Raw genomic sequence first — 24,883 nt, 5'->3', positions numbered from 1 at the left:
GTGCGTGGCGGGCGGGTGCGCGCACTGACTGGCGGTGGTGGTGCGTGAAGAGACCTAGAGCCCATTTTTAAATGGGCTTAGGTCAACTAGTACTGTATAAAACGATACTATTGTATATAGTTTGCAGATTTCTTTTTAGGAATATGATATTACTTTACTGATGTTTTTCTCTCTCTTGTTACTTTCTATAACCTGTCTTTTCTCTTTTTTTATGTGATTTTAGTCTGAATGAACTGCCATTCTGGAAGCAGCTTTTAGTATATCCTATCAACCAGCTACAATGAATTGCCTTTTTGTATTTCATGACTATTATTCTGAGTTAACAATCCCCTATATGAAGTCCTAATGAGAGCTAGTCTAAAAATACATCACAACAGACTGCTATATTAAGCTGGATAAAATCAGTCATAATGATAGCGATGGTGAAAAATTTAGATACAGCCTTCAACATGTACTTATGTGAACAATATGGTTTAACATTAAGTCGGCAACTAAGATGTGTTCTGGTTCGTATATATTTCATCTGGCAACTGGCCCTTTCTCTACTCCACTAAATATAATTAGTGACAGCATAACAACAAAGCCTATTCCAAAACCAAAAATGAAGTCATCACCCCATATCCTTAATTAGTTTTAACATTGTGCTATTTAATTAAATACAACATTAGCATGTCATTGAAGTGACTGCCAACTAGAAATGTTTGCAAGTCATAACAAGCACTTGTAACGTGATTGGCACGTGATAGACCCCTTTCCCACCCCATGGGCACCAACACATTACCAATCCATAACTTACCATCATAATGTTTGGAATGGAATCTATTGTACTGCACATTTAAGTTAAGACACTAGCAGACTCTCAGAAAGCCTTCTAAAATGGTAGCATGTATCTTAACCCTTACATACGCTGGAGATTTTAATCTCCAGCGTATGTAAGGGTTATCAAGTGTGAATCTTATCAAGTGTGAATCTATCAGGGAAGATATTAGAACAACAACATGTAAAACCATTCTTAGGGCCTGAGCCCACTGACGCAGTTGTGTCCGCTTTTCAGTTAAACATGAATGTTAGAGATGCTGAAAAGCGGACACAACTGCATCAGTGGGCTCAGGCCCTTACAACCTGCAGCGGCTGGGATAAGCTGTTGGTTGGTTGTGATACAGTATGACAACACATTACACTTACAGTAAATAACTAAACAGTTAAAGGAACACTATAGCGAAATCAGCTGAGATATATGATAAAAAATTAATCACACTGAACATTAATAAAGGATTGGGAAGGGTAATGGTTAAATAGAAAAAATAAAATGAATTTGTTTAAAATGAAAAAGTCTGATGGCAAATCCTCTGACGGCCTGTGGATGAGCTTACTCTGGCCGCAGGGGAGGAAAAATTCAAGAAAATCAATGAACATTAGATCCATCGTTGGATCATCTCAACACATCTTTGGTTCTAACGTGAACAATATTGTAACTACAGCAGTGCAGCAGCTGAAGGACCCCAGCCTGCTACATACTGGCACAGCCACGAACAGACTCTGCATCACAGAGGCTGTCAGCAGCTGCTAGTATAGCTAACATTACACCAATAATTCCAGAACAGAATGATGATGATGATTAATTAGTCACAACACGCAAGCCAAGCTCCATACAGACATCCTAAAAACATGATAAAGATCCCGATGATGGCGAGTCATTTTTCTTTATTTACCACAGTGCTTTATGATTTAACAAGGTTTTGAACCAGAATAATACCATTTATTGGCTAACTCAAAAATATAAGAGTAAGCTTTCGGCTATTGTGCCTTCATCAGACTTGATTTCTGTATGCTGGCAAGTTTTTAAAGCATACAGCTACAGTATATGCCAGCATACAGGATTCAAGTCTGATGAAGGCACAATAGCCAGAAGCTTACTTTTATATTTTTAAGTTTGCCAAGAATTGGTATCATCCTCATTTAAAACTTCTTGCTTTTACTAATGGCTAACATGGTACAATACTCTACTGCTACTATTATGATTTAAGGGATACAAACTATATACATCTAATTTATGTGATCAAGAAAAAGATAAATCACATAATAGACAGGCAGGCGGCATGCCTGGTATGTAGAGATAAATGAAACAAGGATTTTATAACAATGCCAGACACAATAATAGTGTAGCCCTGTCAATGTAAACTTACAGTCTAAGGGCATCAGGGGTATAAAAAACAAGTCAGTAAATTGTATACAGGATAAAGTACCGGTAATGTGTTGGCAGCGCTGCATCAAATTCTGGACAAAATGTCCTTGTTCAGATTATGATGGTCTATCTAGCAAATATAACAAATCAATGCACAGCATGTATTAAGATGATACTGTTATTGAAACCTTTCACAACGTTTATTACTGAATACTTAACTTTTTAACTATTTATATTTCAGATTGTATTTCCTAGCCTTGCTGGCGTCTCTGATCTATCTCATAAAGTAACAGTGTAATGGAGTGAGAGCAGGGGAGCAATGAAGGACATTTTACTGCACTATAAAATGTATAATATTTTGAAAAAATAATATTCCCTTTCTACCATGTCAGATGTGCATTTTACCCCAGAAAATAACACTCATAAGCAGCCCAGGAAACTCTGACACAGCATGCTGTTACCAAAATGTAATGAATCAGAAATGTGATGTTACCCCACCTCCCCTCTACTTCTGAAGACAACCGGAGACCTTGTGTTCTGGATATCATTTTCACATTTCAGTGACTCTGCATTGCAAATAAAAAGATGAATACTGTGGCTATGAAAAATATTGGCAGGAGACTCTATACATAAAATACATTTAATACTGTTTGTATTTTCCCTTAAATACTGCTTACATTTCTGGAGCAATTCAAGTACAGCAGTCAAAAACCTTGGAAACTCATACTGTGCATACAATGAAAAAAATATATCATCGGAGTTTACCTTCAGTAGAACTGTATGCCAGAATTCCAGAAACCTAACAGTGAAATGTTATGCAAACGTTGGCTTTTAATTGAGAAGGAAAGGTTGGCCCCACCCCTTCAATCTCCCAAACCTACTTATTTACTAGTACAATAAAGGGTATCTGAATTCAGAGAAATATGGGCACTGCCATCTTTTCTACCTTTAAAAAATGACCAGTTTGCAATGTAGTAATACTGATATTGTTCTGCTTTGGCATGTTATTTCCTCTGAAGACTACTTTCAGTTCTGTATTTGATCAGGATATGCTCTTTACAACTTGAGGTTTGCTTAAACGTAAAGCAAAACTACAGTGAGCACTTTACTAGATGATTTGCAAATTGCGATACTTTGGCTTTGTGCAACAATGCTCAAAAGGGAAGATGTGATTGCATCCTGCCAAGGCAGTGAGCAGAAAGCTAGGTCTACTGTGATCTGCTGGAGACCAAGAGCCACACTCAGCTGCAACCAATTTGTGGCATTCCTACAGTGCAATGGCCAAAGAATATATATACAGTGGCTTGCAAAAGTATTTGGCCCCCTTGAAGTTTTCCACATTTTGTCTGCAACAAAAATGAATCAATTTTATTGGAATTCTACATGAAAGACCAATACAAAGTGGTGTACACGTGAGAAGTGGAATGAAAATCATATATGATTCCTAACATTTTTTACAAATCAATAACTGCAAAGTTGGGTGTGCGTAATTATTCAGCCCCCTTTCGTCTGAGTGCAGTCAGTTGCCCATAGACATTGCCTGATGAGTGCTAAAGACTAAATAGAGTGCACCTGTGGGTAATCTAATGTCAGTACAAATACAGCTGGTCTGTGACAGCCTCAGAGGTTGTCTAAGAGAATATTGGGAGCAACAACACCATGAAGTCCAAAGAACACACCAGACAGGTCAAGGATAAAGTTATTGAGAAATTTAAAGCAGGCTTAGGCTACAAATAGATCTCCAAAGCCTTGAACATCCCACGGAGCACTGTTCAAGCAATCATTCAGAAATGGAAGGAGTATGGCACAACTGTAAACCTACAAAGACAAGGCCATCCACCTAAACTCACAGGCCGAACAAGGAGAGCGCTGATCAGAAATGCAGTCAAGAGGCCCATGGTGACTCTGGACGAGCTGCAGAGATCTACAGCTCAGGTGGGGGAATCTGTCCATAGGACAACTATTAGTCATGCACTTGGCCTTTATGGAAGAGTGGCAAGAAGAAAGCCATTGTTAACAGAAAAGCATAAGAAGTCCCGTTTGCAGTTTGCCACAAGCCACGTGGGGGACACAGCAAACATGTGGAAGAAGGTGCTCTGGTCACGAGACCAAAATGGAACTTTTTGGCCAAAATGCAAAATGCTATGTGTGGCGGAAAACTAACACTGCACATCACTCAGAATGCATCATGTCCACTGCCAAATATGGTGGTGGCAGCATCATGCTCTGGGGGTGCTTCTCTTCAGCAGGGACCGGGAAGCTGGTCAGAGTTGATGGGAAGATGGATGGAGCCAAATACAGGGCAATCTTGGAAGAAAACCTCTTGGAGTCTGCAAAAGACTTGAGACTGGGGCGGAGGTTCACCTTCCAGCAGGACAATGACCCTAAACATAAAGCCAGGGCAACAATGGAATGGTTTAAGACAAAACATATTCATGTGTTAGAATGATCCAGTCAAAGTCCAGATATAAATCCAATCGAGAATCTGTGGCAAGATCTGAAAACTGCTGTTCACAAACTCTGTCCATCTAATCTGACTGAGCTGGAGCTCTTTTTCAAAGAAGAATGGGCAAAGATTTCAGTCTCTAGATGTGCAAAGCTGGTAGAGACATACCCTAAAAGACTGGCAGCTGTAATTGTGACAAAATGTGGAAAACTTATGCATATATATATATATATATATATATATATATATATATATATATATATATATATATATATATACACACACACACACACACACACACACACACACACAGGGGCGTTGCTAGGGTCCTGGGAGATCAGGGACACCTCTGGGTACCAGGTCAGTGTCCAAAATTAGCTTGGCCTTGAGCCCAAATGTGGGCATGGGTGGGACCAAATGTACATAAGCTTAGCAGTGTTCACAGTGGTGCATTGCTGCTTTGTAAGAGGCTTGCTAAGCGGCTTTCTGCACTGCATATAGAGACTCACAGTGTGGCAGGTGTGTTCCCACATAGAAATATAAACAGGCAGCATTTCACAATAATAGGCAGAGTGTCACCTCACCTGGCTCCTGTGTTGGCCTGGTTGCTATACTCAGCTAGCCTGGTGGTGATGCTGTGCTGGCTGGCCTGATGCTGGCTGTGGTGACTTTAGCCTGGCTGGTGGTAATGCTGGCTGTGTTGATGCTGGTCAGGCTGGTGGCAATGCTAGCCGTGGTGATGCTGGTCTGGCTGGGAGCTTAGGGTCAGCTTTCAGCAAAGGACTAACATTAAGAAGTGTGTGAAGGTTAGCTGAACAACCAAAAGGAGTAATGAAACCTCTAACATGAAGCTACTAATTTACCTGTACCATGTAGCAGAGCCAAAGTGCACTTCCTTGTTACAAGTGATATAAGATTGAATTTGTCTGGACCAAATAAGATGCTGGTCTGATTCATTCTAACACATAGGTCCCAGTAAATGGTAAGATCTCTGTTGGCTCAGATTAGTGTTGGGCGAACATCTAGATGTTCGGGTTCGGGCCGAACAGGCCGAACATGGCCGCGATGTTCGGGTGTTCGACCCGAACTCCGAACATAATGGAAGTCAATGGGGACCCGAACTTTTGTGGTTTGTAAAGCCTCCTTACATGCTACATACCCCAAATTTACAGGGTATGTGCACCTTGGGAGTGGGTACAAGAGGAAAAAAAAATTTAGCAAAAAGAGCTTATAGTTTTTGAGAAAATCGATTTTAAAGTTTCAAAGGGAAAACTGTCTTTTAAATGCGGGAAATGTCTGTTTTCTTTGCACAGGTAACATGCTTTTTGTCGGCATGCAGTCATAAATGTAATACATATAAGAGGTTCCAGGAAAAGGGACCGGTAATGCTAATCCAGCAGCAGCACACGTGATGGAACAGGAGGAGGGTGGCGCAGGAGGAGAAGGCCACGCTTTGAGACACAACAACCCAGGCCTTGCATGAGGACAAGAAGCGTGCGGATAGCATGCTTTGTACCACCATGCAGTCATAAATGTAATAAAGATAAGTGGTTCAATAAACAGGGACCACGCGGCAACGCTAACCCAGCAGCAGCACACGTGATGGAACAGGAGGAGGCGCAGGAGGAGAAGGCCACGCTTTGTGAGACACAACAACCCAGGCCTTGCATGAGGACAAAAAGCGTGCGGATAGCATGCTTTGTACCGCCATGTAGTCATAAATGTAATAAAGATAAGAGGTTCAATAAACAGGGACCACGCGGCAACGCTAACCCAGCAGCAGCAGCAGCAGCAGCACACGTGATGGAACAGGAGGAGGCGCAGGAGGAGAAGGCCACGCTTTGTGAGACACAACAACCCAGGCCTTGCATGAGGACAAAAAGCGTGCGGATAGCATGCTTTGTACCGCCATGTAGTCATAAATGTAATAAAGATAAGAGGTTCAATAAACAGGGACCACGCGGCAACGCTAACCCAGCAGCAGCAGCAGCAGCAGCACACGTGATGGAACAGGAGGAGGCGCAGGAGGAGAAGGCCACGCTTTGTGAGACACAACAACCCAGGCCTTGCATGAGGACAAAAAGCGTGCGGATAGCATGCTTTGTACCGCCATGTAGTCATAAATGTAATAAAGATAAGAGGTTCAATAAACAGGGACCACGCGGCAACGCTAACCCAGCAGCAGCAGCAGCAGCAGCACACGTGATGGAACAGGAGGAGGCGCAGGAGGAGAAGGCCACGCTTTGTGAGACACAACAACCCAGGCCTTGCATGAGGACAAAAAGCGTGCGGATAGCATGCTTTGTACCGCCATGTAGTCATAAATGTAATAAAGATAAGAGGTTCCATAAACAGGGACCGGCAACGGTAACCCAGCAGCAGCAGCAGCAGCAGCAGCACACGTGATGGAACAGGAGGAGGCGCAGGAGGAGAAGGCCACGCTTTGTGAGACACAACAACCCAGGCCTTGCATGAGGACAAAAAGCGTGCGGATATAGCAGCAATGCTTTTTGCCGCCATGCAGTCATAAATGTAATACAGATGAGAGGTTCAATAAACAGGGACCGGAAACGCTAAACCATCCCAGATGTTCATCGGTCATGTTACTTGGTTGGGGTCCAGGAGTGTTGCGTAGTCGTTTCCAATCCAGGATTGATTCATTTTAATTTGAGTCAGACGGTCTGCATTTTCTGTGGAGAGGCGGATACGCCGATCTGTGATGATGCCTCCGGCAGCACTGAAACAGCGTTCCGACATAACGCTGGCTGCCGGGCAAGCCAGCACCTCTATTGCGTACATTGCCAGTTCGTGCCAGGTGTCTAGCTTCATGCCCGGTTTCAGGTCCAGCGGTGCCAGCCACAAATCCGTCTGTTCCTTTATTCCCCTCCAAATTTCCTCCCCTGTGTGCTGCTTATCCCCAAGGCAGATCAGCTTCAGCAACGCTTGCTGACGCATGCCAACAGCTGTGCTGCACTGCTTCCACGATCCTACTGCTGCTGGTGCTGGGTTAGCATTTCCGGATGAGGTACAGCTTTGAGATGCGTTGGAGGAGAAGGAGTCAGAGAGGTAGGTGCTGCTGTTGTTATCCAGCTGTTTGCGGCGTGGGCAACACCCGCGCCGTAGCAGGTGAGGAATCGCTGCCAGGCTCCACAAGGTTCACCCAGTGCGCGGTAAGGGAGATGTATCGACCCTGGCCGAACGCACTCGTCCAGGTGTCAGTGGTGAGGTGAACCTTGCAGGCAACGGCATTCTTCAAGCTTCGGGTTATTTAGCTGACCACGTGCTCATGCAACTCAGGCACTGCAGAGCGCGCAAAGTGGTAGCGGCTGGGAACCACGTAACGTGGGATGGCCACTGACATCATGCCCTTGAAGCTGTTTGTCTCCACCACTCGATATGGCAGCATTTCGCAGGCCAGAAGCTTGGCTATGCTGGCTGGCTGTTACTGCCACGGCCCGGGGGTCATTTGCTGGCAATTTCCTCTTGTGCTCAAACATCTCAGAGACAGACAACTCAACCGTAGCGCTGCACACCGAAGGGCTGTTGGTTGTTGTGTTTGATGAACACTGGGAGACCTCAAGAGCACTAGTCCGGAAAGTGACAGTGTCAGCATCGTCTGATGTTTGTGAATGTTGTGAACCACGCAATGGCTGGGCTACTGCTGCTGCTGAGGCGGGTCTGGTGGTGAGTCTGGTGAACCCAAGGGAGGCAGTGTTGCTGGTGGTACCCTGTCCTGCCGCGTTTGCCCACAGAGTGGGATGTTTGGATAGAATGTGGCGGCTCATGCTGGTGGTGGAGAGGTTGTTAATACTTTTCCCCCTGCTCAGGCGGGTCTTGCACACCTTGCAAATCGCCATGGTAACATCCTCAGTGCAGTCTTCAAAGAAAGCCCAGACTTTAACTGGCTGAGGACTCGGACCTCGTGCGTGATGTGCTGGTGCTGCTTAACCCACTGCTGGACGCTTGAGAGGTCATCCAAGTAATTATCTGGTCCTGTTCTTTTGGATCTGTGAGGGTTGTTGTCCTGGACAACATGGGCAGTATTGAGTGGGTTTTCTTGGGTGCTCCCCTGTGGCCTGTACGTGAACCGTCAGGGGAAACACCTCTTCCCTTGCCCCTCCCTCTTTCACCGGATTTCTTCCTCATTTCACTTATCCTTAAAGTACACGCTGACTGGCAGCAGTACAGTGGCAGTACAGAAATGCTATACAGTGGTGGGTGAGCGGTGTACCACTATTGTCAGCAGTGACACAGAGCACAATGCTATACAGTGGCGGGTGAGCGGTGTACTACTGTTCCCAGCAGACACAGAGTGGAAGTAAACACAATGCTATATAGTGTGGCTGAGCCGTGTACACAGAGTGGCATTAAACACAATGCTATATAGTCTGCTATATAGTCACCCCGAACAGGGTGATGTTCTGCAGAACCCGAACAGTGGCAAACACTGTTCGCCCAACACTACTGGGAGGGAACGCAGATTTTAGTACCTAAACACACGATACAACATGTTTTCCGGGGTCGGACTCTGAGGCACATACAGATGGTCCCGATCATCATCCTCATCATACAACTCTTCTCCTGAGTCTGACCCACCCACCACCTCTGCCACCCCAACATCCCCAGACACAGACCCCTCATCGTCCTCAACATTAACTTGGGATGCTGGCCTGAGCCAGACCTCCTCCTCCACATCAGGCCCCATCATCTCCTCAATGGCAGCCCTCATTAATCGCTCTGGCGACGGACTGATGGACACAACGTTCTCCTCCGGGGAGGGCTGCTGCTGACCACTGGCTGCTGGGGTGGATGTTATAGCTTGCGTGGGGCGTTGGCTGTTGCTGTTGTTGGGAGTGCTGCTCACAGCGGAGGTCTCTGGGGAACTCATGTTGAGCTCATATAGTGGTTGACGGTGAGTGGAGTATTACTGATCCCAGCAATATACACACTGACTGGCAGAGTACGCAATGCTATATAGTGTGGCTGAGCGGTGTACACAGAGTGGCAGTAAACACAATGCTATATAGTCTGGCTGAGCGAGCGGTGTACTACTGTTCCCAGCAGAATCAGAGTGGCAGTAAACAATGGTATATAGTCTGGCTGAGCGGTGTACACAGAGTGTCAGTAAACAATGGTATATAGTCTGGCTGAGCGAGCGGTGTACTACTGTTCCCAGCAGAATCAGAGTGGCAGTAAACAATGGTATATAGTCTGGCTGAGCGGTGTACACAGAGTGTCAGTAAACAATGGTATATAGTCTGGCTGAGCGGTGTACACACAATGCTATATAGTCTGCTATATAGTGTCAGTAAACAATGGTATATAGTCTGGCTGAGCGAGCGGTGTACTACTGTTCCCAGCAGAATCAGAGTGGCAGTAAACAATGGTATATAGTCTGGCTGAGCGGTGTACACAGAGTGTCAGTAAACAATGGTATATAGTCTGGCTGAGCGGTGTACACAGTGTCAGTAAACAATGGTATATAGTCTGGCTGAGCGGTGTACACAGAGTGTCAGTAAACAATGGTATATAGTCTGGCTGAGCGGTGTACACAGAGTGGCAGTAAACACAATGCTATATACTCTGGCTGAGCGAGCGGTGTACTACTGTTCCCAGCAGACACAGAACAGTAAACAGAATGCTATATAGTGTGGCTGAGCGAGCGGTGTACCACTATTCCCAGCAGACACAGAACAGTAAACAGAATGCTATATAGTGTGGCTGAGCGAGCGGTGTACCACTATTCCCAGCAGACACAGAACAGTAAACAGAATGCTATATAGTGTGGCTGAGCGAGCGGTGTACCACTATTCCCAGCAGACACAGAACAGTGAACAGAATGCTATATAGTGTGGCTGAGCGAGCGGTGTACCACTATTCCCAGCAGACACAGAACAGTGAACAGAATGCTATATAGTGTGGCTGAGCGAGCGGTGTACCACTATTCCCAGCAGACACAGAACAGTGAACAGAATGCTATATAGTGTGGATGAGCGAGCGGTGTACCACTATTCCCAGCAGACACAGAACAGTAAACAGAATGCTATATAGTGTGGCTGAGCGAGCGGTGTACCACTATTCCCAGCAGACACAGAACAGTGAACAGAATGCTATATAGTGTGGCTGAGCGAGCGGTGTACCACTATTCCCAGCAGACACAGAGTGGCAGTAAACAGAATGCTATATAGTGTGGCTGAGCGAGGTACACAGAGTGGCAGTAAACAGAATGCTATATAGTGTGGCTGAGCAAGCGGTGTACTACTATTCCCAGCAGACACAGAGTGGCAGTAAACAGAATGCTATATAGTGTGGCTGAGCGAGGTACACAGAGTGGCAGTAAACAGAATGCTATATAGTGTGGCTGAGCAAGCGGTGTACTACTGTTCCCAGCAGTGACACAATGACAGGGGGGACCCTGGCTAGCGTGGCTGGAGCGCGAACTACCCTGCCTGCCTACCCAAAGCTAAACCCACAGACAAATGGCGGAGATATGACGTGGTTCGGGTATTTATTTACCCGAACCACGTGACAGTTCGGCCAATCAGAGCGCGTTCGGGTCCGAACCACGTGACCCATTCGGCCAATCACAGCGCTAGCCGAACGTTCGGGGAACGTTCGGCCATGCGCTCTTAGTTCGGCCATATGGCCGAACGGTTTGGCCGAGCACCGTCAGGTGTTCGGCCGAACTCGAACATCACCCGAACAGGGTGATGTTCTGCAGAACCCGAACAGTGGCGAACACTGTTCGCCCAACACTAGCTCAGATACCAAACGTACTCTAAATGGCTGCAATGGCAGTAAGTGAAAACTGAATTTAATCACTTCACTCCCCAGTGTCTGGGGAATGACACTTACTGGAGTTACCTTTTAATATTTTTGTCAGATGGACATGGTTAGTTGGAATTAATGTTTTTCTTTTCTTTCGTATTGGTGACAGCTGCAATTTACAAATAATGCGTTTCACACTGATACAATGTATGTTTTGCATACACATTGTTTTATAGCACAGTTGCGACTTATTATTTTCATATGGAGGCATCTGGTTCAGTTCAACTGAATCCTACAGGACTGTGTTTGTAGTCGCATTGCACACTGTATCCCTCAAATAGGCATGAGCATACTCCTTTGGTATTCAATATAACTAACTTTACTGTGACTTTAGACCACTTATGATAGTACAGGTATTTTACTATGTAGATTGTTCTCTGAACCAGAATAATATTACATTTAGATAACAAAAATGTTACATTTTCAGAATTCTGTCAAATAAATGTTTTCTTTTAGAAATTTGTACAAGATTACTCCTGTTCTGTAAAACACCTTAGTAGACAGAATGCTCAGCTTTACCTCTTATGATCCATATGAGCCATTAAGAAAAATAATGTGTGTTAAAAATGTGGATGCATGACATAAAGTAGGCAAGATGGGGGAGTTAAAGGGAACCTAAAGTGAGAGGTGTATGGAGGCTGGCATATTTATTTACTTGTAAACAATACCAGTTGCTTGGCTGTCCTACTGATCCTCTGACCCTTATTCAACTTACGTTTTCTCCTAAGTTTTCCCCTGGATGATACTTTCACACCTTATAAAAACTTGTGAGAAAAAGTCAATTGAATAAGGACCCCGGGGCCATATGCAATTCACTTTTTCTTCTGGGTGATATTTTTCACACCTTACCAATAAAATTCCTTTTAGGCCTCTTGCACACTGCAAGTGATTCCGATTCAGATTCCGCTTTTTAATCAGTTTTTACATCCGATTCCGATTCCGATTTGCAGTTTGCTCCCTGCACACTGCAAATCGGAATCGGATGTAAAAACTGATTAAAAAGCGGAATCGGAATCACATGCAGTGTGCAAGAGGCCTTAAGCCGCAAGCAAGCAAGAAAATAAGCAGGATATTTTTGGCAGTAGTTTTCCACCTACTTTTTGGTACTTTTTCCATTGCAAAGATGCAAGATGAAAAAATGATCGCCTAGGAGAAAATTTGGAAGAAAAAAATAATTGAATATGGGCTCCTGTCTCTAATACTTTCAGCAATAGACCCTGAGCAAGCATGTAGATCATGTGTTTCTGACAAAAACAGAACAAGATTAGCGGCATGCTTGTTTCAGGTGTGTAATTCAGACACTACTGATGCCAGAATGATCAGCAGGACTGCCAGGCAAATGGTATTGTTTGAAAGGAAATGGATATGGCAGCCTCCATATACCTCTAACTTCAGGTTCCCTTTAAGGCTGCTTCTTTGCTCAGAACAATGTTCAAATTGTAAAACAAGGAGGACAGAAAAAGACAAAGTTCTCTGTAAGGCTTGCGACACCCAACGCCAACCAAAAAGCAGTTTGCTATGTAATACTGATGTACTGAGGCCTACAGAAGCAGTGAGTGAAGTAGGTGTAATGAGTCGAAGCAGGAAGAAAAGGTGCAGGAGCACTTACGGAAAACATGGCGCTGCCTTAGGTGCCTATTGTAAAAGCCACGATTTGCAGCAAAATATGAAAATTTGGGTACACAGCGGCACCCACTACCGAGCGCCCCGGGGCAGAAATGTATCTTCTTTGCTGCAAAGCAATAGCCTCCCTAGCCACATACTCTGCTTCACAGCAGAGGGTTAATGAACATTAGGGAGATGGAGTAAGGCACCACTGGGGGGGTGTTAGGGTTAGGCACCACCAAGGGGTTGCTACTTTTAGGCATGGGGGGTCTTAAGTTTAGGCACCACTGGGGGGGTATTAGAGTTAGGCACCACCAGGGGGTTCAGATGTTTAGGCATTGGGGGGTTCTTAGGTTTAGGCACCACCGGGGGAGTCTTAGGGTTAGGCACCACCAGGAGGGGTTTTAGGGTTAGGAACCACCAAGGAGGGTCTTATCTTTTGGTGCTACCAGCAGGGGTCTTAGCGTTAGGCACCACCAGGTGAGGGTTCTTTGTGAGAGTAGGGTTAGGTTTAGCCATAGTAAAATATCAGTAATCATTCCCAATATTTTACTATCAGAATTCAGCAGTAGTATATTGTTCATTGTAGACATATTCTACAACCCTGCGCCCTTTTTTTCCAGGTGCCTTTTTTCCATGTATGCAAGGATGGCTTATTGGCCACTCTGTTGCTGAGGCAGCCAATGGGCTGCAAGGATGTGTTGTCTCACCTAATTTTCCCCTGCCCCAATAAAGACTTGACTCGTTTAGTGCCTTGCCACCTGTGAAACTGTTAATTGCTAGGGTGTGATTTAGGACTACTCCTGTGTTACGACCTTGCTTGACCTTTGACTATGTTTGCTTGTATTATCACCTGCATTTCTTTCTGCGTGTCCTGACTGTGTTTGTCTAACCTGATATCCTGTGTATGACCCTGGCTTGTTGGAGTTCCTTGCTTAGCAAATTCATACTGCACTTTCCTCTGAGATTTCTGGTGCTGGCCAGGACTTTCACACTAGTGTTGATCGAACATCCAGATATTCGGGTTCGGTTCGGCCGAACATGGTCCAGATATTCGGAATATTCGTCCCGAATCCTGAACATAATGGAAGTCAATAGGGACCCGAATATTCCTGCTTTGCAGACCAGAAAAACCACAAAAAATGAGGGAAACTTCTGCAAAATGGCTTGGAAATAGTGGGGGGGAGGGAAAATGAGATCCTGAAAAGCTGTCGTAGTACCAATGGGACCGGCAACGCTAACCCAACACACAGGATGGAAGAGGCGGTACAGGAGGAGAAGGCCACACTTTGAGACACAACCCAGGCCTGGCATGAGGACAAAATGCATGTGTAAAGCAATGCATTTCGTCGCCATGCAGTTATACATGTAACAGAAATTAGTTATTCCTGAAAATGGCAACGCTAACCTAGCACACAGTATGAAAGAAGAGGTACAGGAGGAGAAGGCCACGCTTTGAGACACAACCCAGGCCTGGCATGAGGACAAATTGCATGCGTAAAGCAATGCATTTTGTCGCCATGCAGTGATAAATGTAATAGAAATGAGATATTCCTGAAAATGGCACGCTAACCCAGCACAAATGTTCATGGTGCTTGGTCGGGGGGTGTTGCGAAGTCGTTTCCAATCCATGATTTAGCAATAAAATGTGTTTATTTTAGAGCCACAAGTGATCCCACCTGGCACTGAAATTACTGTTTTTGGTTCAACACTAAGGGCCCGTTTCCACTATTGCGGTTTCTGCCGCGATTCCGCAGAGTTTCCCCGCACATGAATCGCACGGGGAAACTCTGCCATAGGGGATAACAGTGCCGCCGCCGAATCGCTTGCGGGAGCGATTCGGCCGGAACCCCCCGCAGAATTTGCGGCGCAGGCTGCGAATCCCATAGCCGTGCATGGCACGGCTCATGGGATTCGCCTGCGATCCCGCCCACCCGCTCAGTGCTGGCGTGCGTCTGTGAGACGCATGCCGCACTAGGGGAAACGAGCCCTAAGACAAAATTAATTGCAATAAAGTGTGTTTTTTTGGAGACAACTGATCCCACTTGCCACTGAAAGTACTGTCTTTTGGTGCAACACTGCTGCTGTGCCTGCTGGCAGTGGTGAGTCAGAGGCCCTGTGGGTGCTACTGTCAGCGGTGAGGCTGGGGGCCAGGGACCTGTGGCTGGCCTGGCTGGAAGTGCGCTACGCTGACGCTCCCTCCTACCTACCCAAAGCTAAACCCCAAAGCAAATGGCGTCTATAACACACATTCGGGTATTTATAGTCCCGAACCACATGACTCACTCAGCCAATCACAGCGGGAGCCGCGCTTTCGGGTGACGACTCGGCCAAGTTCGGTGCACGCTTGGCCAATCACAGTAGGGGGGAGGAGTTCGAGCAGCGTGGCCAAGCAGCGTCACGACCTCCATGCGGTTTTTGGCTGTGCTCAACTCGAACCCGAACGGCCCATTATTCGGGGAATAACGAATAGTGTTGAGCACTGTTCGATCAACACTATTTCACACTACCCTTCTTGCCCGTATGTAGTCATTTGGGTATGTATATATATATATATATATATATATATATATATATATATATATATATATATATATATATATATATATATATATATATATATATATATATATATATATATATATATATATATACAGTCTGATGTGGGGTGTGGAGGAAAGAAGAGGCCATGTTTTCATGGGAAAAAAGCATACTTACCTAAACTAATCAAATTTAATCCTAGACTCCGCCCTAAATTCTTCATTGCTGGTGCCCCCCAAAGTGCTTGTCCTTCTCTGTAGCTCTGTATTCTTTATTAACATCCAACTGGCCTGCACGACTTCCCAAACAACCAAGTCCTTACCTTAACATTAGTGAAGAGAGTGAGGTGTAATAAGAGATAGAAAACAATAGCAGTCTCTGCTTTTCTCCAATGTGATATATGCAATGGCATCACTATACACCTCCATACACATCCATGTGTACTGCATGGGTTTGAACTGGGAACATAGAGTGCTTTGGAACATCACCCATAATAGTATTAGAGTGGGCCACAGCAATTTGGTCACAGTAAGACACCTCAGATGCAGCCTTAGGCCCGGTTCACATTAGCGTTCCCTGTCCGGATTTTCCTGATCTGATCCGGACCGTATACTGTACAAACCGAACGTACGTTCCGCATAGCAATGCAAAGTCTATGCGGACGTTCACATGTGTCCGTTCCGTACAGTACGGAGCCGGACCGGATCCGGACTTCGGACACTTTTCCAACATGCACTATTTTTTGGGTCCGGATCTCTGGCCCACGCACCCTGACCGGAGCCGGACCTGAGCCTGACAGCACCATCCGGAACACAGAAACCAATGGGAAACGGAAGGCACAGAACACACTGCCTACAAACACCTGACGTTCTACCCCACTTCCTATGCGTATCCAAGCGGCCATTTCGGATGGGGACACATGGGCCAAGCATGTCTGGAGTGGAGCAGCAGTGACAGACGTGTTGGAGCTGTTTGGCAGAATGTCGGAGGTGGACGTGAGGCCTACAGCGGAGGAACCTGATTCTACAGGTGCACCTTCTGCTGACCCCAACATTTTTTTATTTTAATTTCGCTATTTTTTGCCCACGGATCCGGATGGCAGCCTGATGCATGCCTGATACAAACGGACCGGATCCGGAGCGGATCCGGATCTGAACCGTACGGTTCTAATCAGGATCAGGTCCTGATCCGATCAGGATCCGGTCCGTTTACTTGCCTAAACGCAAGTGTGAACGGGGCCTTACTGTCCTTTCAGTTTATCATTTATGGTGGCTAAATTTTTCTTAATTTATGTATTTTATGGCATACAAAATTAATAATCAAGAAAAGTCAGACAAGAATGAATAACGTAACCATACAAGATGAAAATTATAATGGCTTGTGTCTGCATTTATAGCGCTGTTTACAATGTTGTAGCCATAATTTATTGCATGTGCACCATAATAGCAGAACAACATTGCGACGTGTGCTCTAGAGACGAAGTATGATGAAAAAAAAGTTGTAGGTTGTATACATTTTATATAGCTGAAAATGTTTTGCCCAGTTTCTTTATGCTTTTATTGAGAACCATCACTATGCTGAAAGGTAGCTGTTTCATATACGATGGTTTAAAAACTGATGTATGCCAGATGAAGAAAAATACCTGATTAAAACAAGTACCGGTAACTCTCAGGCAGAAAATAAAGGCTGTACTAGCATTTTAAACTTATTAGGGGAACTGGATACCACTCAGTGAGCAGAATGAATATTTGGCCAAAGCTGTGTGGTTCCTTTGATTTTAGGAAGAAAGGACAGATAAAGCAACCAGCCTGGTGGAGACAGGGTGATAATCAAAGGCCATATTAACGTAAGCAATTTAACAAGAAATAATTTATAAATAATAAGTCAGTGAAGTCAATGACAAGAAACAGTGGGGTATAGGTACTATATGCTGTGAAGCCCAAATAATCATAACCCCACTATCCTTCTTAACAATAAGTGTGAGGTGATTGTTTTTTCTCAAGTCAACTTTTGATCTAGTCCAGTGATCTGCAAACTTGGCTCTCCAGCTGTTAAGGAACTACAAGTCCCACGATGCATTGTGGGAGTCTGACAGCCACAGTCATGATTCATAAAGGCAAATGCATTGTGGGACTTGTAGTTTCTTAACAGCTGGAGAGCCAGGTTTGCAGATCACTGATCTAGTCTGTGTAAAATACATTGTTCAAGGCATCTTGTAGTTTGCTCAGATGCAACCTTGGAAACCTAAGCTGTGCTGTCATCAGAGCCAGGACAAGGTCCTCCAGCACAAAAGGCTTAGACACAAAATTGTGCCCCTCCATCCCTCCCACCCCAGCCATCACACACTGATTGCTATTAGACTAAGAGGCACCCCATGGCCCCCAACATCTTAATCTAGTTATCAGTCACTGCCATATATCCCCTTTTCTTATTTCTCTCTGCTTCAAACATAATATGGGAATGATAGCTGAGTGAGTTGTGTGCCCCCTCCCACACTGCGCCTTGAGGCTGAAGCCTCTCTCGCCTCTGCCTCGGTCCGGCACTGGCTGCCATGTTCTTTTTAATGAGAAAAGTGTGAGAATCCGCTCAGCTGCCTGCGCAGGCAGGCAGCCTTTTGACCATTGTTTAGGTTTGCTTGCTGCAGGACTCTGGAAAGGAGACCTTCTGTCAGTTGTGCAGCTTGTGTTGCTGAGGGATTTGCATACATTAGTCATGCAAATCCATTACCTGCCTTCTTTTGATGACTGGCACTATAAAAGCATTCTGCTCCCAGAATGCTTTGCTGGACATTTCCCTTCCATGGTCTGTTCCTGATGGACACTGCTGGAGTGTCAGCCATTGCTATCTAGTATAGTTAATTCCTGGGGGTTGCTTTAGGCTCCCCTTCTAGCCCAGTCAGGTTGTATTATCTGTTTTGCCTGTTCCGTCTGTCTTGTGTTTGGATCGCACAAGCCCTAGCGTTAGCGGCTGTGGATCCTTCTGATTGAGTCTGGAGTGTAGGTTGGAACAGCGGTTGTTTCTGCCTACCTCATCTGTTCTGTCTGCCGTGTGTTTGGATCGCACTCGCCCTAGCGCTAGTGCTGGGGATCCTTCTGTTCTGTCTCCTGGGGTCGCGCTAGCCACTTTTCGCTAGCGCTGGGGATCCTTCTGTTCTGTTACTCTGTCTCCTGGGATCGCGCTAGCTACTTTTCGCTAGCGCTGGGGATCCTTCTGTTCTGTCTTCTGGGATCGCGCTAGCCACTTTTCGCTAGCGCTGGGGATCCTTCTGTTCTGTCTTCTGGGATCGCGCTAGCCACTTTTCGCTAGCGCTGGGGATCCTTCTGTCGCTTGTCCCTGTTTTCGTGTGTCTATCTTGTCTGCTGCGCTTGCTGGAGGCTCGGTGAGGTAACCGTTAAGCAAACGCTCGCGTCCTCTGTTTCATGTTTGTCTGTTAATGGTTAGTTAGGCGTGCTTGTCTCTATTGTGCTTATCACGTGGAGACCGCGCATAACCGCGTGCACTGTTGCGAATGAGTGCGGTGTTTGTGGTTAGCTAGCGTTTGTTATTTTCCGTATTTCCTTATTGTATTATTTGCTGTGCCTTTGCTACTCTCGTGCTCCGCCTTGCTGTACCTTGTGTCACGTCTGGCGATCGCACCTCTCGCGATCGCGTTCCTGCTTCTTATCTGCTGTGGTGTGTGCACAGTTGCGACTAATTTTATGCACACACACACACAATCTGTCTCTGTGCTCACTCTCAATCGCTTCTCTTGCGATTGCGTTTCTTCCCTTCGTACAATTCCTGTCTGGCGTGTGTGGTAGGGCAGAGGAGCTGTTCCTCTGCACTCCACAGCTCCACCTGCCGACAGGAATTTCCCTCTGCAGGTGCATAGCACCTAGCCTGGGTGTCCTCAATTATACGCTTGTGGAGGAAATCCGCCGCGTCAGCGCACGTCTGGTGCGCTGACCACGGAGACGATTCCGCAATCGTTACAAAAAGGATTTCTCCTGGCAGCCCTTCCAAACAAGTCGCACTTGTTCAGTCTTTCTAATTGTACTGTTATAAACTTTAACATGCTAACCAAGGTCTGTAGAGTCTAAGATGTAGCTCTTGGGTGGGGAGCATTGCACAATCTGGGGTTGAATTTTCTAGGTCTTGGGAGGTTTAGCAACTGTTTTGAACGTTTTCCACTTACAAATAGATGTTCTCACTGTAGAGTTACCGACTAAAAATATTTGGAAATGGCCTTGTAACTTTTCCCAGATTGACAGGCAACAAAATTGTTTGACCCTATACTCACTATCCCAGTGCTTACAAGGAATCAGTCATCCTTATCCTGACCTGGCATCTCCTTGCTTCCCCATGGGCCATGATCCTTGCAGAGCATGGCTTGTCTCCATTAAACTTACAGGTCTAATGTCCAGTGTCCAGTGCATATACATTTCTCAATTCTGATATCTGTCATCGCCAAGTGCTTTGAACGACTGGTAGCCACACACATCAAGGCCTCCATCCCAGCAAATCTAGATCAACACCAGTTTGCTTGCCGAACAAATAGATCGACTGAGGATGCCATCTGTGTAGCTCTCCATGCTGCCCTCTCACACCTGGAAAAGCCCAACTCCTATGTTAGGATGCTCTTTGTTGACTACAGCTCAGCATTTAGCACCATTGTACCTAGCCAGCTGACCAACAAACTCCATGCACTAGGTCTTGCTCCCTCCATATGTACTTGGTTATTGGACTTCCTTACTAATCGCCCTCAAACTGTCAGACTAGGAAAACAGACATCCTCCACCCTTACCCTGAGCACTGGCGTGCCACAGGGCTGTGTATTAAGCCCTCTCCTCTATGCACTTTTCACCCATGACTGCTAGCCTATCCATACCTCAAACGTAATTGTTAAGTTTGCAGATGATACGACTGTCATTGGGCTTATATCAGACAATGAGGAAGCTGCATACAGAGAAGAAGTTAGGAACCTGACTGCATGGTGCGACATTAACAATCTGTTATTAAATACAAAGAAGACCAAAGAAATTATTCTGGACTTTAGGACCACCAAAAAGACTACTCACCTACCGCTAATGATCAATGCAGAGGCTGTGGAGAGAGTTTCCAGCTTCAAATTTTTGGGAATCACCATCGCAGAGAACCTGTCCTGGGCTGACAATGCTTTAGCTCTAACTGGCAAAGCACAACAACGCCTCTAATTTCTGAGAAAACTAAGCTAACGCTAACCTCCCACAGAAGCTGCTGGTTAATTTCTACAGATGCACTTTAGAAAGCGTTCTGACCAATTGCATGACGGCCTGGTACAACAGCTGCACGAAGGCTACTAGAGAAGCCCTGCAGCGAGTTGTTAAAACAGCAGAAGCCATTATTGGCACTGAACTACCATCACTGGAACTGTTGTATAATACTCGCAGCTTGAGAAGGGCCAAAAACATTATCAAAGACAACACTCACCCTGGAAATGCCTTGTTTGAGCTCCTTCCATCAGGTAAACGTTTTAGATCAACCCGCACACACACAAACAGACTGAAGGACAGCTTTTTCCCATCCGCCATAAACTTGATAAACTCTGAATCCTCTCTGAAATAATTAACACTGTGTACAAATTGTTTAAACATCTGTAATATCTGGCATACTTGTATAATTTCTTCTCTTCCTTGTTACTATCACTATGTTCCCTATATGCACCGTGGGGTTGTCATGAAAAGTAATTTTGTTGTGTTACACAATGACAATAAAGTGAATTGAATTGAATTGAATATGAAACACCTTGCAATAAATAATCTGTGCAATATTGCTGTTTTTGCACAGATTATTTATCTCAAGGCGTTTCATAACAGAATTGAGAAATTTGTATGTACTCGACACTTTTTTTTATTGTGTATTGTAGTTGTTTTTTGCATTGGCACTTTATGCTCAGGTTTGCTGAATTTCACAATACATTGGACTTCGATCAGTTATTGTTCCACCTCTATTGTTTATCATTGCACTATTTGTAACCTATCACTCAAGCGGGATTGCACCCACAGCATTATATTACCAAGAGCTTTTCAAATTACAACTGCTCAGTAATGTACTGCTAGTGGGTTCCAGGCCTGAGGCTTGTAACTGCGCAGGCACAAAATGCTCCCGGCTGCGAAAGCGCGACCAAGGATCACTGCTGCAATATATTTACAGTATAATTAGAGTGACCAGACATCCCGGATTACCCGGGACAGGTCCTGGATTCGGGGTCCCCTGTCCCAGGCTGCATGAGGTCCCGGGAAACGTCCCGCTTTTAGCAGCGGGACGTCCCGGCCTCGGGACTCTGGCCACTGTATATGCATGAACTATAAACGCCATGCCAGTTCATTGCCCGCAGCCCCGTTCCAGCCTGCATAGTCTTCCGGTGTTCAGACACCGGCAGGCGAGCAGGGCTACGGGAAGATGGCTGCCAAAGCCCTGTACTGGAGACTATTTGTGTCTCCAGTACAGGGCTTCGGGCGCCATCTTGCCGTAGCCCTGCTCTGCCTGTCAGCGCAGGAGATTGCAGGAAGAGCAAGACGGTCCCAGGAGCAGCGCGCCAGAGGCCGGCCAGGAGCGAGAAGAGACTTCTGCCAGGTGAGTAAATGCTTTTTTCCCCCAAGTGTTATGTTGCCCAAATTGCGTTTATTTTGTACTGACATGTTGCCCACAATGCGTTTATTTTGTACTGACATGTTGCTCACATTGCGTTTATTTTGTGCTGACATGTTGCCCACAATGCGTTTATTTTGTGCTGACGTATTGTCCATTGCGTTTATTTTTATGCAGACATGTTGTCCATTGCGTTTATTTTGTGCTGACATGTTGCCCATTGCATTTATTTTGTGCTGAAATTTTGCCCACATTGCATTTATTTTCTGGTGTCTGGAGTAACTGTTGCTGCATTTATTATTTAATGGTCATAGTTGGCTATGTTTGCTGCTTTGGGGTTACGGTATAATATTATATAGCATCACACATGATGTAACAGCGAGGCATAAGAAAGCAGTGTTTATGCCATAATGTGGTCAAACGAGGTCTCGCATCATGGGTGTGCAACCCATCATGCGTAACCTCGTTTGACCACATCATGGCGTAAACACTGCTTTCTTATGCCTCGCTGTTACATCATTATGTCAGCTCTGCCCATATAATGTCATGGCCACGCCCATTTTTCACCGCAGCCCCCAGTTGTGCGGCGCGCTATGCGCACCGCATCCCCCCATTTTTCGCCCCCCCCCCCCCCCCGTCCCAGGTTGACCCGACAAAAATCTGGTCACTCTAGTACAATACAACATAATTGACCAGTCTGAGAAAAAAGAAGAAGAGCAAAATAAAGTGTAGACGTTTCCAGTGGAGTCTGCCATGAAAAAAATCTCATTTGACACTTGATAGAAGCTACAGTAGACTGACTACATACTTCATTTGTAAATTAGATCAAAACTAAACCTTTTTCACGTTTTTCTTTGTCTTATCAAAAGCAAACATTTATTCATCCACGCAATGGTATGAGCAACCTTCACATCCTGAACAAAATGTATATGAATTGCTTTGTTTCAGACAAAGCATATTGTACAATTATGGAAAAGCTCAAATGCAATTTGCATGAAGACAAAACTGACAACCATTTGGCCTGAGTTGTCATTTGCTGTTTATGCCATACAATACAATTCAATTTCACAAATAAAGATAAAAACCAGAAAGGAATCTTGGTGAAAATTACAAGAAACTTTTACTTTCCTCTTATGAATTGTGTAACGCTATAGTGACGTATCAGGGAATTCCAACACGGGGACCGCAACTAGCTCCATCCCTCTCCGCTCTCCACAACAATCACAAATTGAACTCCAGAAGAATGCCTGCCGGAGTCCATATTTGTGCACATATTTTTGTATGTACACTGTGATATATGTCTGCAAATGCGGACTCCGGCGGCCATTTTCTCGAAGTCCCAAAGTAACTACGGATTATGGTGGCGGCAGGAGTATCTCTCGGGGAGGGTGAGGAAGAGTGAGAGCGGAGGCAAAACAGACGCATGGTGAGTGAAGGGAGTGAGAGGGCATTATAGCAGCTGCCACCACTGTGCCAGAAGCAGGCACCAATTTGCTGCTGCCACTATGCCAGCAGCAGCAATTTAGCAGCCGCCACTGATAATCACTCAGCCAGCAGTATGTCAGCAGCAGAAGTAATAACCACTTACCCGCAGGTGCCACTGTCACCAGCAGCCACTATCCCAGTAGCAGTAACAGCCACCTTTTAGCAGCCATCACTGTGCCATTGGGATGAAACTTTGTGCAACTTTATAAGATTGTGCAACCAGTTGCTTCCTATACTATAAAATCCCTGTGTTGCTGCGGCCACTGACCCTGTGTCCGTGCGGTCAGCGTATTGCACATGTGCGACACGCGGGTTAACTTGGGAGAGCAGGGGGTGGGCGTGTGTGCACGGGTACCTGGTGCTGCTGTATGCGCGCATGTGCCCTAACCGGTGGCAGCAGGAGGGGAGAAGCTTAGCGCCCGTTTTTAAACATCCTTAGGTCCAGTTAATTTATAAGTGCATACCTCCCAACTTTTTAAAATAAGAAAGAGTGACACTTAACCACTTGCTGACTGCTCCACGCCAATTGGTGTGGACGCGGCTGCAGCCCCAGGACCGATCAACACCAATTGGCGTGAAGTCTCAAGGCAGGGTTTTGCAGGAAATCGCCGCTAGTAGACTGTTAGACTGCCGTCTATTTACAATGTACAGCGCTGCGATCTATGGCAGTGCTATACTGGGGACAGCCGTGTGACATGGCTGCCCCCTGGGATGCTCAGGAGCGATCGGCTGTTATAGGCTGATGCCTAGGACAGCCGATCGCGGTGGTGTGCTGGGGATTAAAAAATAAATAAATAAAAAACAAACAGGGCAGCAGAGCCCACCAACAGAAAGCTGTGTTGGTGGGCAAAAAAGGGGGGGGGGGGGATCACTTGTGTGCTGAGTTGTATGGCCCTGCAGTGAGTTAAAGCTGCCGTGGACTAATTTGTATAAAAATAGCCTGGTCACTAGTGGGGCGGGGGGGGGGGGGGGGGGGGTCGGGTAAAGCCTGTGGTCCTTAAACAGTTCAGCCTTTAGTCGTTTCTCACCTTATGCATCTGAGCAATTTTCACTTCCCATTCATTCGCCAATGACTTTATCATTACTTATCACATTTAATTGATCTATATCTTTTTTTTTTTCCGCCACCAATTAGGCTTTCTTTGGGTGGTACATTTTGCTAAGAATTATTTTTTTTCTAAATT

At 45.5% G+C, this 24,883-nt stretch overlaps 1 protein-coding gene across 4 annotated transcripts in view; it reads left to right on the top strand.

Moving 5' to 3' along the window:
- The window catches only part of FANCC (FA complementation group C), a 335,897-nt gene that overhangs the window by 63,444 nt on the left and 247,570 nt on the right, over positions 1 to 24,883 (top strand). For 2 of the 4 annotated variants that reach the window (XM_068237432.1, XM_068237395.1), the window contains exon 1: positions 23,544 to 23,640. The exons of the other annotated variants lie outside the window; for them this stretch is intronic. The gene's annotated coding sequence lies outside the window, so the exon portion shown is untranslated. Of the gene's footprint in view, positions 1 to 23,543; positions 23,641 to 24,883 lie in introns of those variants that run through there. 4 annotated transcript variants of the gene reach the window in all.

This window comes from Hyperolius riggenbachi, chromosome 1 (genome assembly GCF_040937935.1).
Source record: "Hyperolius riggenbachi isolate aHypRig1 chromosome 1, aHypRig1.pri, whole genome shotgun sequence".
NCBI classification, from domain to species: domain Eukaryota; kingdom Metazoa; phylum Chordata; class Amphibia; order Anura; family Hyperoliidae; genus Hyperolius; species Hyperolius riggenbachi.
Note: the sequence above shows the minus strand (reverse complement) of the source record. Positions and strands in the feature narration are given on the sequence as shown.